Source organism: Mastacembelus armatus, chromosome 6, assembly GCF_900324485.2.
Source record: "Mastacembelus armatus chromosome 6, fMasArm1.2, whole genome shotgun sequence".
In the NCBI taxonomy this organism is placed as follows: domain Eukaryota; kingdom Metazoa; phylum Chordata; class Actinopteri; order Synbranchiformes; family Mastacembelidae; genus Mastacembelus; species Mastacembelus armatus.
The window spans coordinates 17,321,253-17,338,417 of NC_046638.1; the positions used below are offsets into that span (position 1 = coordinate 17,321,253).

At 38.6% G+C, this 17,165-nt stretch overlaps 1 long non-coding RNA gene across 1 annotated transcript in view; it reads left to right on the forward strand.

Annotated features, from left to right (window-relative positions):
* LOC113133208 (uncharacterized) overlaps positions 1 to 17,165 on the forward strand; it is a 79,677-nt gene that overhangs the window by 60,952 nt on the left and 1,560 nt on the right. The window contains exon 3 of the long non-coding RNA XR_003295966.1: positions 4,990 to 5,176. This is a non-coding gene — a long non-coding RNA (uncharacterized LOC113133208). The remainder of the gene's footprint in view (positions 1 to 4,989; positions 5,177 to 17,165) is intronic.

Consider the following 17,165-nt stretch of genomic DNA (forward strand, 5'->3'; position numbering starts at 1 on the left):
GTGAAAGATGCATATCACAATAAAAATTGTATATGGTTTAACTTTTTTTGAATAAACCACTTATGGGTATGGAAAAACATTGTGCTGTTTGTCTGCATATTTATGTACAAAGTTAATAAGTAAAGTTAGACAAGTCTCCAGTAGGCTGTATGATAAATGCATGTATTTGTAGGACATGTAAGTGTTTATATCTGTACAGCCCTTGAATGTATTTAGGTTGTGTGAAGGTAATTTCTCATCTAAATCTTAAAGGTCAAGCTGTGTCATGCAGAGCAGCGAACAGAAAGAGCTACAAGAACTTCAGGCATAATTGGGCTTTAGTATGTGTGTGTGTGTGTGTGTGTGTGCAAAATAACATATCAGCCTAATTTAGATTTGATTCTTTGGTGATTCTTCAGATAACAATTTGTTCTCTATTTGGTTTTGTTAACACTGCAGGTGTGTGTGCATGTATGGAAACATACAACAAAATGAGGCACTGATTTACTAAAGGGTGTGCGAGACACAAAAAACATGGTGCAATCTGATCTACTACGGGTGCACACTCAGGACTGCATCTTTCAAACAAACACAATAGCGCACTCTGTGGATTTTGCACCTTTGCCTTTATCAGTATGCAAAATAAGGTGTTTTTAGCCAAGTGTGCAAAATACAGAGGAGAAAATGCAAGTGCATAAGTCAAGTACTCGCAATGTGATTTATCGAGCCTGAAAACAATTGCGGACGCTGTGATTGCGTCTGTGTTGTGTTTGAAAGGCAGCTACAGTTTGCTTGTGCACAGATGGCTGCTGTTATTTGGGTAAGGAGGAGACATAGGAGCATTTTCATCTATTTATCAAAAAGTGACAAAACCATTTTTCGACATATTTCTGGAAACAGCGTCTAAGCTTTAAACCTGGGTGACAGTTTCCCATGGCAGCTGTTGACTGGCATTGAGACTAAGAGTTAATGGCAGTGGTGCAATTTTCTTTCTAGATATAGTGACTTTTAAGATTCCATTACCAAAGTTTTTTGTCTGCAATAAAGCACTTAGTAACCTTTTGGTCAGACTAGAACTCAGCAACAAAACCATGATAGCTAATGATAATGTTGGCTTGAAACTTGACTTTCTTTACCTTTCACGTTTCTAAAATTAGTTTCATTCATTCATTCATTCATTCATTATCTATCTATTTATTCCTAATTAGGGTCACAGGGATCTGCTGGAGCCTATCCCAGCTCTCTTTGGGTAAAAGGCAGGGGTACACGCTGTTAATATTTGTGTGTACTAGTCAATAGAGAACACCATAGCCCTGTATAGCCTACAAACAATGATACAATAATAATGGATATTTTCCATTAGCAGTTTGACCAATTTTTACTATAATTTTTACTCCTATTGTAGCACAAGTGAAAATGCCACCCAAAAGAAAGAGCTATACTGCAGACTGCATGCTGCAGCAGGTAATAAAGTCTGCTGCTAAACCAAAGTCTGGAGTGAGTGTTGGCATACAGGCAACCTGAGGAAATGCTGCTTCACCTTCTCCCTGACGTTGGCACAGTTGTTTAACGTGACTTGACACGGATGAATGAATTTCATAATGCACTTCTGCTTGTTGTTATGCTTAACAACACGTTCTTACGTTCTTCATAGGCTAATTTAGACCATAATTAGAAATCAGACTTATACACCAAAGTGACTTGTATATGTTTTTTTTTTTTTTTCAACAAGGCTTTTGCTAAAAGCATCTATACTCTGGTGCAACTTATACAGTAAATACGGTACTCAACACCTCTGGAAACTCCGAAAAGATCATTGGAAAACCAGTTCAGGTGATGGCCCCGTGAGGCTGACAGACAGGAGACCATGAGTATGTAAAGCTGTCATCAAAACCAAAGGTGGTTATGTTGCAGAACCTAAAATACCAAATGATTTTCTAGATCACATAATTCCATGCTTGTTCTGTTGTTATTACAATTATGTCAGTATTAATATACTTATATACTAATATTATTTTATTAAAAATAAAGAAAAACCATTGGACAAGAAGGTCTGTCCAAACCTTTAACTGGTGTTGTATGTGTGTAAGTTTGTATTCCATGTGTAAAGTGGAAGTTGCCAAAGCTAACTAGCTATCTTGGCAAAAATCTATTTGCATTTCAGTTTGGCTTTAACTCTGTGAACGCAGAAAACTAAGTGAATTATGTTTCCTTACACATGTAAAATGTACTTCATGTACCTGCTAGTAGATTAAGTTTCAATCATATTTCTTTTTCTGCTACCGTGTCAAATAATCAAATCTAACCTGGCCCTTCTCTCTGCCGTCACGCCGTCTCCCACACAGCTCAGTAGCTGCTGCATTACAGGAGCACAAAGATTGGATTTTTGCTGCTGCCCCTGATGACAGCCTCTCAGCTTGGTTCAAACGAGAAAATTATGTCGTCTGGTTTATTACATAATGAAATACAATGCTCCAACAAAAGTAACATAACGACATAAGCCCACAAAATACAATTCAAGGTACAGTCAATGAACACATTTGCAGTAACTTAATGAAACTTAGCTACCTGTTGAGCCACACAGAACAAGAGCCGCAGCAAGTGGATCTCAAGTATAAGATTAAGTTCAGGATACAGTTACACTTAAAGCTTCTACTGTGTTTCATATGGCTTCATTTACATTGACTCACGAATACATGGCAGCTTTCATGTAGACTGTGTAGCTTTGTGACCACAGTGCAATTCTGGCTGACTTCATTTACTAACTGGATTACAATGTACTGAATCAAATGTGGGAACACCCAGTCCGGCAAGGTGTTCTATCAAAACTGAAACAGTCCCACAGAGCAGATAAGTGGAATCTTGTTGTGCAAGTCTTTTTCAGGGTGATTTTTTTTTCCTTAAAATTAATGAATTTCCTAAGCTGATACTCCAGGGAAAAAACATTACATGATGAGCTCATCATTAGGATGGCATTTATTTCTCCTTCTTTTCCTTTCGGTTGCTCCCTTCAGGGGTCGCCACAGCGAATCGTCTGCCTCCATCCATAATTACTGAATCGCTGAAATGAGCCTATTTTTTTTTTTTTTTTTTTTTGAGCTGTAAAACATAGTTGAAGGACCTGACCATTCACTAAACCCCTTCCTGAACAGCAATGATAACATAGCAGTTGTAATTAAGCTTGACAGCCCTTGTCTCTATGCAATGTTTTTCTTATTTTTCATTCAGAACAGCAAGGGCTGAATTTGTGAGCCTCAGAGAGCTGGCTGTCACATGTGAACATTTAAATCAATCCTAAAACTAACTGGCAACCGATGCAGAAAAGTTACAATGTGGTGTGTGTTTGTTAGCACCTTTTTAAAATCATAACTGTATTTTGCACTAATTTGCATTAATTGCATTTAACAATAGTTTATTTTTACTACAGACAGAGAAAGGAGAGTTACAGTAATCCAGGTGAGCTGAAATGAAGGCATGAATATAACTGTGGTGTTCAGACCTTGTAAAGATACTTAGGGCTGACAAACAGGAACGTTAATTGTGATAAACAGCAGCTGGCTAGTGCAGCCACAACATAGATATCTGCACAGTGACTCTCTTAAAGAGCCATAAATTGGCTTCTAGTAACAATTGCAGCTTCACCAGATTTAGACTTTTAGAGTCCAACAGCAGCTTCCTGTGGCTGGTTAGATGACAACATCCTCTGTATCCCTCTGGCCTTGTCTATTACAACCACAAGGTTCAGTGCTCTTTGCATTGTATCTCTTATCTGTTGTTAATATTATCAGACTGTATAACAATGATTTTTTTATTGCTATACAGATGACCTCCAACTACACATCCCTGTTTAGCTTAATGAGCAACACAATTTAGGCACCTTTGAGTTATGCTGTCAGGCCGTCCAAGGCCAAGGACAATTTTCTCTCTTTAATTTGACAGTCTCTATATAATCACGTTATCACTCAGGCACTTACAGTTAGATATCTGGGCATCACCACTGACAAATCCCTATCTCTAGAATCACACATCTAATCCTCTGCAAAATCAGCTTTATTTCACTCTCAGTATTGCTAGAATTAAATCACCGACCCCCAAGACTTTAATTCATGTTTTTGTTTCTTCTTGCCTTCTCTTCCAGTCCTTCCTAGAATCTCTCCAAATGGTTCAAAACACCAAAAATTGGCATGCTCCTGTGCCTTTTCTTAGCGCGCACCTGCTTTGTGTAACATTCGCCCCCATGATGTTAAAAATGCTGATTCCATTGAGTCTATTAAATCAAAACTAAAAGCACATCTATTTTCAATTGCCTTCATTGCCGCTTGTTGTACTTAGTAGTTTTTAAAATGTAAATGATCATTTTGGGGTTTTTTTTTTATAACTCTTGTTTTATGCTTATGTTGTTTTATTGTGCTGTCATAACTTTTTATCACTTTTATCACAATCACGCTGATGTTGGTATTGCTCTACAGTGTGTTGAGACTTTGTTGTGAAATGCACTACAAATAACATTGAAGTACTTAATAAGATCATCTTAATACTCTATGTACAGAAATGCAGCAACAGAGATACAAAGATTATTAACTAGTGATGCCTCAGTAAAAGATAATTTACCCACACAGCTAACATTAACTTAATTAGCTAGAAATCCACTAGCAACAGTTGTCTGTTCAAAAAACCTAAATTGAGAAACCACATGGAAACCACAGCTTTCACACAGTAAATGAGCCACCATTAATATTGCAGACTGCATATGAACTGTGCCATAATGGAAACCTTGGCAGGTATAGCATCAATAACTAGGGAAACATGGCTCCAAGAACTGGTAATTTAGGAGCACCAGTTATTTTCTGTGCTGGGTGGTGTCGTGCGTTTTAATGAATACGTACTGTATTATTTCTGCGTTTGGAAAATTTAAAGCTAATTTAGGGAAAAATATATCATCCTTCTTCAGAGCTCATCATTTTGCATAGCCTGTGTCTATTGCTCAGTCTTTTTCTCTATGGTTTCCAGGTGATAAATTGGTTGACACCAGACATTTAGGCAGGCGAAGGAAATATCACACCCAAATATCACACTGACCCTCAGCAGCCCTCTCATCACCCGCTGGACTTCGTCCTTCTTTGTTCTTCACACACAGAAGTCAAGACACAGGCAGAGGAAAGAAGAGAAGCCCAGAAAGAGAGACAGACGGGAAGATGTAAGAGAGATTTTTTTTTTTTTAAGATGAAGGAAAAATGGTAATACAAGTGGAGACAGCAGGAGGGAGGGAGATGAAGGCAACAGAATCAAACACTGAAAAAGTCTGATGTTTGATTATTGTAATTTCCTCTCCCTCACTTGCTCTGAGAGGTTCACAGCACATCATTAAAAGCTCATTTGTAGTTTTCCCAGACTCCTCCCCCTGTGCACTGATTCTGTCTCATTGGTGCACTGGTGATTAGGACAATGATTGTCATTCAATGGTACATTGACCTCCTAATCAACACAGTTGTCATGACGAAAACATCACAGCCAAGCCCTCATATTTATGATCTAATTAAATGTACATATACATATCCAAGCATAAGGTAAAGTTTTTTCTTTCCTAATTCCTGCAGTTAGTCGGATCCTCTGAGGCAGAGAAAAAAGCAATTAGGTTTTATGTTTTAGTTGCTTCTTGTGTTTTTCTTCTGATGGACAAAAAACAGAAGGTGATGATGAGGTAGGTGAAGGTAATGATAATGTTTCATTAATTAGTTTTAAATGACACCTCTCATTTACAAATGTTCCTAAGTATCACACACACGCAGCCAGGGAGAGGCCAGTTACTTAAATCACTGAAAATCAGTGATGTTGTAATGCACTCCTCCAACTAATATCAAACATTCACTGTGTTCATATATGCACAAGCCTCACAGCCTTACCCGAAATGGAACAAAACCCATATTTTGTTCAGGCTCCGTTACCATTACCACATTTCACTCACAAGGCTGGCACAGCTAGCCTGCTTTCTCCACGTTGCTTACCTGGCCTGTTTTTGTCAGAGCAGCTTAAGTCTTAGAAGCATAAAATTTACCCACGAGTGTGCCTAAAAGATGTATTTAAATATTAAAAATTTGTTAAGAAATTAAATACATATTACATCTGTTAAGCCAGAAAACATTTGCCAAACAATTTTAAAGTATATGAGACCCTAAAGTTTACAGTGGAACCGTGGTGCAGGCACAGTAAGTGTAGGGTCATGACGGATGCTGTGTAGACACACAGTGTTGTTTTTATGTTAATTTATCTATTTACCATTATTATCTACTAAATAGTTAAAGAATTGTTTTGCACATAAAAAAGTAGCTCCTAAAAGTTTACAGATACATTTGCTTTTGCTTTCTCATCCATTAGATTTGTCCCAACTCTTCATAATTCTAATTCTAATAATAATAAATCTAATTGAGTGATGAATTACTCAAAGAGGAAAGCAGTGGTTGTGATGCAAAAGAGTTGCAATAGTAATTTCAAAGAAGGCTTATGAGGAACAAATTGTTTCATGTTGTCTGGTTGTCTTTTTTTTTGTTTGTTTGTTATTTGCATTGCCTTGTGTTGCCGCATTTGATCTGTTTTGACTCCTTGACAGTTGGATTGAATCTGATGACAGCTGAGGGCCTGTGTCTGTCTTGTGTAATTGGTGATGCTTGATTTTTCTATTTCACGGGCAGAAAGCCAGAGCAGCAGTCTGTTTTTGCACAGGCAGTCAAACCAACAAGGCAAGATGTAAGAAGTAAGAAGAGGGAATATTGCTACTAATAGATCTAACCTAAAATCAATGAAGTCAGCACAAGACAGGAATTTTCTCTCTCTATTTCTCTGTAACACAGACACACAAGTACATGGGCTAATTAAGGGAAAGCCAGAGTAGAAGAAAATCAGACAGGCAGGTATGCCGTTGGGATCAAGGAGACTTTAGACTTCATAAAGGAAAGCAAGTAAATTGACCTCCTGAATGAGGGAACTGTTTCATTACATGTCCCCTGGGCATGCAGGGTAATAAGGTTAAAGCTAGGGGCACACGCCGCAGGATTAAAAGACACAAAGACACAGGTAGGATGGAGATGTAGCCATTGGAGCGCTGTAATGACTGTGCTGTAAAACCTCTACAAACACATCCCACATTGCCACTAGTTTGAATTCAGCCCTTGGGAATGACTGAAATTCAGATGGCATGTTTGTAGACGATAATCAGATTACTTAAACACTGGTTAATAAGATCGTAGTGGAGAAAATGTACTTGTACTCTAGTTCACATGAAAACGTTACCTGTTTAGTAAAGTAGGGAACATATTTCTCACTTTTTTCGTATAAAATTAGCTTTCTGAAGGAAAATGCACAGATCTGAAATGTTTACTGTTGTATGTCCACATCACAGAACAGATATACCTCCATTTTTACAGATGTATTAATTCACGACAACATCAATGCACCTGGCGTGGTGTCCATGTTTTTTTTTTTCATTGTTTGAAATCCATTGTCTTTCTGTCATGCTTTATGGAACATGGCTTTCATTACTGAAGTACATGTAGAAATGCAACTGTGTAATAATACTTGTGCAATTGTACATGAGAAGCCAAGTACTGTTTACATTAAAAGGTTTCTAAAAGTAAAAGTAAAAGTACAAAAGTACAAAAATATCTCTATCATAATATGCTCAAAGTACCAAAAGTACTTATTTTGCAGATTAGCACATTAATCTATTTTATATTTGCCTTGCCAGTAAAATCAAAGTACTAACTAGCATTAAAGTACAAATACAGCTACAAGTAAAGTACAAATACCTCAAAACTGTACTTAAACAGTACAGTAGAACTTGAATAAATGTACTTAGTTTCCTTCAGTGTTCATATATAACAAACATTTAACAAGATGTGAAGCTAACATCTTTATTTTATGGGTATGCAGTAGAATAAAGGTCCCTGAGGTCTGGGCCTCTATAACCTTGTCACAAACTACTCTTTTGTAGATAGTTTTTTATGAATTAAAGCAGTTTTTCTAAGTAACATTTGAATTACCCCTGAGAATATCAGGTCCTAGGACAATTGTAATAAAATGGCTTAATAAAAGTGAACAAATCAAGCACTGCGCTTTATTGTCAAAAACCCAGTAAGCTGTACCCACCTGGGATACTGTCAGACTGGAAGAGATAACATCAATATAAGTAACACCAGGTAATCACTTTGTTTCTTTGAGATAATAACTGTGGCCTTTGCAGGTGTGCACATGAGAAGCATGACAGCATTTCCCAAGTGGTTCGGCTTATATTAATTTACAAGTCCTGACAGCCAAGTGCAGTAAATAAAAAGTGGGTGAGGAAACACTGCTGCAGTGTAAACTGTAAAAACACCATGAATGGTTAAAGTCGACAGGAAAATTTTTGTTTGGTATGTCTGGGCAGATATGGAAGGAGCCTACAAGCACTGAGATTCCATGGCAACCAGCACGCTAACCGATGTGCCTGTCGTTGGCCCCGTTTCAGACTGTTTTCCTTAGGTCAGACATCACTAAACAGCTACAAGTTCTATGTGTATTTGCAGAAACTATTAGCTCTTCCTTTAAACTACTAACTGAAGTCGCTAACAACAACAACAAATTCAGTTATCCATTTGATATTCCTGTTTTATTGTTTCCTACACATAATTGGTGATAGTAAACATGAGCCACATGTCCCTGTTTATTTTTAATTACCACTCCATTAGCAGTGTTTGACCCTCCACAGTGATGGGTTCTCTATCTTCTTGTTTCAGTTTGTGGCAGGAAGAGTTTGCATCTTTGAGCCCAGCCCAAAATGCATGGCTGTCAACAATGCAACGAGCTCCTCTGCACAGCACTGATGGTTTGTCTCTAAACAGGGTGCAGTGGTGAAAGAGAATGTTTGATGTGTTTTCTTTGTAAAAGCAAAGGTTAACTAAAAAAAAAAACAAAAAAAAACGCACACACAGTCTCCCATAGAAAACCGTTTGAAAAAGTGTGAGCTTTTCAGTTGGTCGAGGTCATCAGTCAGCCCTGAATCTTTTATAGCGGAGCTGAATGACCTACTGTTCTCACCACCATCACCATCTCTCTCACATACACACACAGAATTTAAACAGTCAGAAAGAGAAAACTGCACACACACTTGCCCACACACTGACTGGAGACAGGCAGCCAGTAAAGATGGTCAGACACGCATAGTAACCCGCTGTTACCCTCACACACGTGCAGTCTCTGCCTGGCTGGGCGATGAGAACCCATACACACACACAATCTGCACCCAGAGAGAATAGTGCTGGTTTGAAGGGCAAAGGGGCAGGGTTGAGAGGTGACCACTGTCCAGGTGTGCCTCTCCAATTATCTGCTGCTGCTGCCTCGCAAAAGTACACACATACAATACACACTGAAAAACACATCCTCCCGGCTCAAATTCCCTTCTCATCTCTCCCCAACACACAATTAAAGCACCTCCCTGCTCCAGCACCTGGTCTCCTACTGTAGAGCAGAGAGAGAGACAGGTACACGTGGAGGAAGATCAATTTGATATCCTGTTTGTATTGCATCTACCTCTGTTGTCTGCATCACAGACTGTCTTTTGTTTTTTGTTTTTTGCTGACCTACAAGAGCTGACCCACGTGTGTCTGTGGTGCTATTTGGCATGCCAGCAACTGCTATTTGACTTTGAAAATATGAAATCAGTGAGGGACAGGGGGAAATGGCAATAAGGAGCAGCAGAAGGAAAAGACAAGACTGAGGAGGAGGGGTCTCATGAACACTGATGGGTTCGCGTGAAGAGGAGAAAGGAAAAAAACATGGAGGAGGCAGGAGAGAGAGGAGAGGTGGAGGTGAGTGGAAAAAAACTGTTAAACAAACAGAGAAAGTAATAACAGGAGCTGAACGTGAGAACATTGTAGGGGATGAAAAGAAAAAGGGCAATAGGAGAAGATCAAAGCACCCAAGGGCGCGCAGTGAAATGGTGAGATGAAACAGGAAGCTGAGAAAAGACAGACTGAGAGTAACAAAGCAGGACAGACAGCAGCGTGGAGAGAGGCTGCTCTCCATCTACAGGGTTAGAGTGTAAGAACACTCACTTTCTGCAACTCACTTTCTGCAGGACTGCAGAACATGAGTCCAGAGGGGCTTGAGCCTGAGGGGGCACTTACTGACCTCCTGTAAACTGTTTTTCTTCTATTTGATGCCAGGTTATGTGTAAGCATATGAATGATAGCTTGAGTCAACAGTCAGTTTGTCTTTGTTTGCACCAGCTGAGTGGTATTTTCCTGAGACACAGTCGGTTCTTTTCCTTAGCTGCACTGCTTTGGTATTTTGGTAACGTCATGTTACAGTAAGAAAAACCACACAGGGTGTCACTTCACATTTGTTCTAAAGAGTAACTACATTTAATCAAGTATTCTGCTTAAGTACAATTCAGTGTCTATTTAGATTTTCTGGTACTTCAGTACTGTACACTTTTCAGTACTGTACTTTTACTCCACTGCATTTATTTTATAACACTAGAATTAGCTATATAAAAATGCAGTATAATCATAAAGCTTTGTTGATCCTGTCGTGGAAATTTCTTTAAGGTTTGAGAATTGCTAATTCTCAAGAACAAACACAAGTGTGGTGAATCATCTCAGGTTTAATTATGTGCACACGGAGAGAGGTCTTACAGAATTCTCTGTCCTTCTCCTCAACATTCAGGTTTATATAGCTTGACAAAAAGGGGTGGACTCACATTGGAAAAGACCTCACATGTTTGTTCAGGGGTCCTCTATCTTCAGGCCAGCACTAAAACAAATTGTTGGCAGTTATTTACAGGCCTGTACAACATTAAAACCCTGCATGCTAAAACGCTGTGTACAACAACCACAATCCTCGGTAGGAAATTCACAAGGTACCCAGCAGTATGTAAGTAACTTATATTATAAATATAACATTCCACCTTTTCCAGCTGCAAAATTAAAGTGAGGAACAGAAGAATGCATCCATAAATATGGTCCATCCATCCATCATCTATTCCCACTTATTCCTTAACCAGGGTCACAGGGATCTGCTGGAGCCTATCCCAGCTCTCTTTGGGTGAAAGGCAGGGGTACACCCTGGACAGGTCACCAGGGCTAAATATGATCCAATAATATAAAATGTTTTAGTGACAGATGTACCATTGAGTACTTTTACTTTACTAAGTATATTTGGCTGAATTTTTTATTTTTTATTTGCTAAAATTGAAATTAGTTGTGTAAACAACTAAAATTACATTTTCACATCAAAATCTAAAAAAAAACCAAGCAAACAGGATGACACTGAAACCAAGGCGGTCTACACGACAGAGAAGTCAGAGTGATCTTGATGGGTCAAAGCACAATGTGAACATTTTCGCTGGGGTTGTTGTTACATGTAGAGAGATTAAGACCCCTAAGGCAACCATCAATCGTTCCTAGCAGCACTTTGACAACTACTGATGTATGGTGTGTTATACATTTAATTAGCTAGTTTGTATTGCTGTTAATTGTTGTAACTGAATTGATAACTTTATTCTCCTAGAATATTTTTGGCAGCCAAGCAAATTCTGCTGCATCACCCCCACCCCGTGGGCTGGAGTTGGGCCTACGCCAATTAGCATGTTGCCCGAAAAAATAAACTGAAGTTTCATCTTGTCCACAGAGACATCTACAATATGTACTCTATAATACCTCATTTAATCTTTCTCACTTCATACATCTTGGGCTAATATTATAGTTATCTAAATAATAGACGGTTAAACCACCTCCCGAGGTCTGGGACACGTCTTTTCAAGGCGCATGTGTAACCTTCACCTCTCCAGCATCAGTAGCCTTAATGGGCAGACACACCAAGCCCACAGCAAAGGACTAGCTGTGATGAAGGTCAACTATTGTGACGTTGCCTTCATCTGGGCCTAACAGTGGCACACACTGTAAAGACTACAGCCATCAGCCAACTTGAATATGCTGTTCTGCATACAGGTTAGTTAGCAGCGGGTGGCAGTAGTCTGTATTCATCATTCAAACAGGGAAAGTGGAAGACCTTTACTGCAGTTATACAAACCATAAATGGCACTGGTATTGTCAACCCATGATCATTTGGTTGTGGAAATAAAAAGGAAGATGTGGAGGCAAAAACACTAAAAAAAAAAGTAAATCCTCCACCAGCTTGACAGCTAATCAGCCTGATCTTTCTCACCAGTGGCTCTGAAAAGCTGCCAGCAGTGGTCAGACTAGTGCACATAGGGTGGGGCACACTGCAAAAACTAAGGTGACAAACATTCACTGACAGCCTGATGCTGATTGACAACTAACCATTGGCTAACGTGCCTGTCTGTAATAATGGCAGCTGAAGCTACACAGAAATTAGCCATGTTTGAACATCCATCCATCCATTTTCAGAAAAGGCTGGGTTGTGAACCCACGACCTTCTTGTGAGGCAACAATGCTAACCACTCAGCCACCGTGCTGCCCCTGGTTGAACCATATGATCACAAAACTGTATATGGGGCCCTTTAGTGACATGCAGTATTGTTAGTTTGATTGAATGTTGTGCACCTGGCACTAGTGTTGCAAATTAACAACCTATTCTGTTTGGTTATGAGTCAAGAGTCATTACAGTTTCTCACTTTATGGAGTGAAAATTAGCAGGAGTGTTGCAAACAGTGGGGCACAGCTCACACTGTTCGGTGAAAAATCTTAAGACAACTGAAATGTCTGTCTCCTCTTTACACACCTGAACCTGCTCAAGGTTTGACCTGTGAATGATGATAATGCATTACATCATGTGGCAGTGGGCTGCTGTAGGTTCACGCTTCTGTATCTGCTCAGGAAAAGCTGGTCTGGACTTTTTACTCAGTACATTAAGTACTTCCCCATAAGTGGATGAGTACATTTAAAATATGCTTGTATGTACTATGTAGCTTTAGTCTTTCTCCAGCCTTTATGTTATTGGCTCATAAAGCTGGAGATCTGCAACCAAACACACACTATCACAGGGTGTTTAAAGACCAAGGAGCTGCACTTTTAACCCTTTTTTTTATTATCAGCTGCCTGCATACACCAAGATTATTTCAATTCTGAGCTATTGTCAGTATTGCACTGTAAAAAAAATTAATTCATACCTGTCTAATTGTCAGAGATGTTTTGCTGGTAGATTTATTTTATCAGTTAGTTTGATTTATTGTTTTGTGACTTCTCTCTTGCTGTGTAAAGACTTTTAAATTAGATGAGTGGAACTTACCTGATTAGCTTTTTTTTGGTATACCCATTAACACTCTCACGTACACCCTGTTACTCCAGCTGAAGTGCAGGACTTATATCAAAAGTACACTTTTGACTGAAAAAAAAGCATCCTATCTAGTATAACACATTAGCATAGAAAGTGTTAAGCCACATGTTACCCCTCATCCAAGGATATACACAGCTGGGAGCTGTAGGTATAGTGATGTGTATATGTGTCATGGTAATGTAGGTGTGATTACTGTTTAAATCAGCGATCTGAAATGGAGCAATCCTTGTCGTTTAAAGTTATTAATAACAGACCTTAATCTTGGTGCCATATGTGTGTGCATATATTTATTTGTATCTGCCTGCCATCTGTAGCATCGGTGCATATCTTCTGTAGGTGCCTGTGTGCCAGTGTGTGACTGGCCCCCCGGATGTGTGTAACATCATTAACGGTGAAACCGTCGTCTCTGAGAAGTGAAGTGGTCCATCGCTGTCACTTTAGCTTTCTCACCTGCCCCTTCCCCATCACCAACTCTCACAGCTAGGAACACACATGTACGGGAATAATAATGGGCATGCACATACAGTACAGGCACATTCATACATAAACAGCAACAGCCTCATACGAAAATGAAGCAGAGAAATCAAGATTAATACAATGAGATGAAACTGTGTAAATGGACAGATGCTGTACTGCCTGAAACTCCATTTCCAGTTTTGTGTTTATTTTAGCTCAGTGCACTTCAGCTGCAGATGACACATTACACACAGTCATTTGTTCTTGAAATGAATTTTTTTTTCTATATTTTTTTCATGCATCCACAAAAATTAAATTCCTAGCTCTTAGCCTAGTGCAGTTTTTTTTTTGTATCCACAGCTATACAGTGTAAAATTGCTAAGCACATTCTGATGTGTATGTAAACTTCAATATAATACTCACACACTTCAGTACCACTCTGGATGTATGAAATTAATGTACTAGTGCTGTTTTTTGTCTTTTTCATCCATGTATGTATGTCTGCATTGTAATGTGCATAATCTTTGTAATGTTTAATGCAAGAGCATACTTAGACAGTTGTCATCTCCCATCCTGCCAACTATTAAGTGAGGGCTAATGGACGAGGAAATCCAAACCTAAAGGGTAAAGAGCTTAATGTGAGGTGAAGGCAAAAAACATGAATCACGTGTTACTGAAAGTGTATTTAAATGTGTTTTGGTACAGGCTGAAAGCAACAACACAGCTCAGCAGAACTGGTTTGTAATGGAAGTGTATAAAACACTGGCAATTCAGGGGCTAAATTTGTGTGTCAATCGTTTTGTCCAGTTCGGTACAAATATTTTAGTTCATAGTTAGGATACAAATGCATTTTATGAAAGACAGCTGTAAGTGATGCTATTTCATTCAGTTCATACTCAGTCTCATTTTGAGAATTTTGTGTTTTGCCAGGATCAGATCACAGTTCTTTTTTTGGCTTTTGCAAAAGTTACTGTGTCAAGTTAGGTGATCAAATCCAAGCAACATGGCACTCTACAGAAACATAACCTGTTGTCTTTTATAGTTTGTGAACATATGTAAGACGGACATTGACATTGTTACTTTGCAGTTCACAATTTAGACTATACTGTCAGGCAGGAGTCATAGGTCCATCACAGACTTGCAGTTACTTTCCCCAGTGCTAGCTTGGTATTTTAGCTGTCTAACCCTAATGTAAGCTGATGATAAGGATGTTATCAGTCATTATCACGTATGCTGATAGTGCATGTTCTGATCCTGGCATTAAAGTTTGTCAGGACTTAAAAACACTTGTAATAAGCAGTGCACTTGCCAGGAGACACATTAAATGAGGTTGTAATAGTCTGGTTGATACAACCCTGCTTCCTTTAGCTGGAGCCTACTGTGTGGGGACAGGGATGAGGAGGCTGCATTTTTTGACATCACGTTATTGTAAGTCTGAATGCAGCCTGCAATTCCAGCATGCAGCATGGCTTCCAGATCAGATCAGTTTATGACTGTTAGTCTAAAGATTTCCACTTATTGCATTGATTTATCTGGAACAAACCAGTTACAACTGTGACCAAAGAAACTTAAATATATGAAAATACAGATTTTTCCTTCAGTAAATTTCATAATGAATTTGAAAGTAGCTATTTTGAAGTGTCAGCAACATTAATAGATTATTTATGATAAATGTCATCTGGTATCTGTTTGTATGTCCTGCAGCAGACACATATATTAGATGTTATATGTCATAAATTCTTAATGCGTAAGGAGAAACCAGACAGCCACAACTCACAAACGCACACACAAACGCAGAGCTCTGTAGGTCTTTACTTAATGAGCTTCAAATGCAGCTCTCCCCTACTGCGCTGAATAGGGAGAGAAAGATGGACGCATTAGAGAGGAGATGAGGGAGGAGGAGACCAAATGAGGGAGGGAGAGTTGGAGGCAGAGAAGAGGTGTGGATGAGCAAAATGGAGGGAGAATAGATGAGGGAAATAAGTGGGGACGAGAGGGGGAACGTGATGTCTGAAGTGTCTGGATGAGTTATCACCGTATTTATGTTTGTTGGTCTTTTATGTTGTGGTGTTGTGAGTGGCTGAAAGGATTTTTTATTCTCCTCTGTAGAATTTGAACTTCTACATGAATGTGGCAGTGAAAGGGAAATACACAATATATTACAGTTCCTGTCATTGCTAAGAAAACTGCAATTTCACACAGATTTAAGGATAAAATCCAGGTGTAGGTGTGCCAAAGCCACATCAATTCAATTCAACACATCTGATTCAATTGTGATCTGTGGCTATTCTAGCTAAGTATGTTATATTGCATTAGCTTTAAACTTTGTAAATTAATGTGAATATCTCTATATGGAAATACAACAAAAATCCCGGTTTCAAATCAACTTTCGGAGTGCAGCAGCAACATGACGTTATATGTTGTTTCCCAGAGAGAGTAATCTAAGTGACTGCAGCTCTGCTTTAATGTCTAAGCCTGGTGACACCTCAATATTTTACTTATAAAATATTTTAACTCAAGTTTATGCAAGTGATTCCCAAAGAGGTTTTCTCTCTGGTCTTTAATTCACCCGATGTTAAGCTCTGACACTTTATTTCTCAGGTAACAAAAGTCTTTCCATCAATTTCTACCTAAAATGCCACTACACAAAAGCTGCTCTGTCACTCCAACAAACTTTATTTTTCAACACAAGATACATTACAGTAAAAATATAATGTGGTAACACTGCTTTTTATTATCATATATTGTAACATCCTTTGAGTATCCGTATCTCTTGGCATTGATTTCTATAAAATATACTCCTTGCACAACAATAATATTGTCTCACAGGCATCAAATAATTTCCACTAAAAGAAGGTAGTTAAGAGTGAGCATTTGAAATTATACTCACAGGTGAACTACAAAGCACAATAATCCTTAAAATATACATAGATTTGAAAGTTGAGAGTGCCGTATATTTTGTCTGTATTTTTTTTCATCAATTTTGTAATGTCTTTATTTCATATGAACATGTTTACATTTGAATTATTAATTTTTTAAAAAGATAAAAAGATGAATTTGAATTTGATTCTTAATTTTAGACAAAAGGAATAAAACCAATGTGGGGGATGATCACAGGTAGGGAGCAGCTTGTGGTCAGCTGCCTCCCCTCTTGCCCTCCCGTAGATCTGTTCCTGCTGTGACAGGTATTTTCCACCTTTTACAGTTTTAAAGTTCCAGGTTGTTCCAAGTTTTACAGACCAAATGATTAATAACTAATTGAGAAAGTGATCTGCAGATGCAGTTATTTGTCCTCCAATCATGGCATGGAGAGATGTGGAGAAAAATAATTGAATGTGTTCGTCTTTAATGTTTGCATGTCAGAACAGTGAATGGTAAAGAACAGTTGTTCTCTTATTTTTGAGTTTTAAATTTTGAAAATATGCCATCCAGCACCATAG